Here is a 1,372-nt window from a genome sequence, read left to right on the forward strand (position 1 = left end):
TCGAATTGATGGTTACTGAGTTGATCGCGTTTAGTGCTGCTTGGCTATCGGATAGGATGACAATTTCCTGTTTTCGACAGTTCCTATCTAAGATAAATTGTACGCATCTCTCGATAGCGTAAATTTATGTCTGAAGGATACTGGGGTAGGTGCCCGTTGGTTCGGAGTATTTAGTCTTCGGCCCAAATACTCTTATCCCTGCTTTAGTTTTGGAAACATTAGTACGAGGATGGTCTGAAAAGTTTCCGACCTCAACGTGAAGATGGCAGCACACGTAGATAAAAGCTAGTGAATTTTCATTGTTCATCTGTTGACAGTTATTCACCAAAATTTCAGCCATTTTGGATGCGTAGTTGTTATGTAACAGCCGTTTGAGTGAGTTGATGTGAGTGTTTTTGCGAAAATGGACAAAATCGAGTATCGAGCTGTCATTAAATATCTGGTTTTGAAAGGCAATACGCCTACACAAATTAAACATGAGTTGGATTCTGTGTATGGGGTCTCTGCACCATCATTTTCCACAGTGAAATTTTGGGCAGCTGAATTTAAACGTGGCCATAAGAGCTTGGGAGACGATGAACGTTCGGGACGTCCAAAAACTGCAACTACCGACGATAATATCGCCAAAGTTCACCAAATGGTGCTAGACGACCGCCGAATTAAAGTGAGAGAGATAGAAGAGATTATGAACATATCAAAAGAACGTGTTTGTCACATATTAAATCAAGATTTAGGCATGAGAAAGCTGTCCGCGCGTTGGGTGCCGCGTTTGCTCACGTTAGACCAAAAGCGTGTTCGAATGAACATTTCTAACGCTATGTTGGCGCAGTTTAGGCGCAATAAATCCGAGTTTTGGCGTCGATTAATTACTGTAGATAAAACTTGGATACACCACTACACACCAGAAACAAAAATATAGTCCAAACAGTGGACGGCAAAGGGAGAACCGGCTACAAAAAAAGCAAAAACTGTTATTTCGGCTGGGAAAGTGATGGCGACGTTTTTTTGGGATAGTCATGGAGTTATTATAATTGATTATCTTCAAAAAATCACCGTCTCACACCTCAGCGGTTGCCATGACGAAAATCCACGAATTACGGTTTGAACTGCTTGACCATCCGCCTTACTCACCAGATCTAGCCCCTAGCGACTTCTTTTTGTTCCCTCATTTAAAAATTGCGCTCGGAGGACAGATTTTCGTCAAATGAAGAGGCAATCACCTTCGTGAACCACTATTTTGCAGAGAAAAAACGCCGAGTACTATTTGTACGGGATACAGAGATGGAAGCATCGCTGGGAAAAGTGTGTAGAGTTACAACGGGACTATGTTGAAAAATAAAAACAAATATTCAGAAAAAATGTCTTGTATCAT

General features: G+C 41.3%; 1 pseudogene; it reads left to right on the forward strand.

Annotated features, from left to right (window-relative positions):
• Positions 1-222: 222 nt before the first annotated feature.
• LOC115883008 lies at positions 223-1,105 on the forward strand (annotated as a pseudogene).
• The last annotated feature ends 267 nt before the right edge of the window (positions 1,106-1,372 follow it).

The sequence above is a fragment of the Sitophilus oryzae genome, unplaced genomic scaffold (assembly GCF_002938485.1).
Source record: "Sitophilus oryzae breed Bouriz unplaced genomic scaffold, Soryzae_2.0 scaffold_111_pilon_pilon, whole genome shotgun sequence".
In the NCBI taxonomy this organism is placed as follows: Eukaryota; Metazoa; Arthropoda; class Insecta; order Coleoptera; family Curculionidae; genus Sitophilus; species Sitophilus oryzae.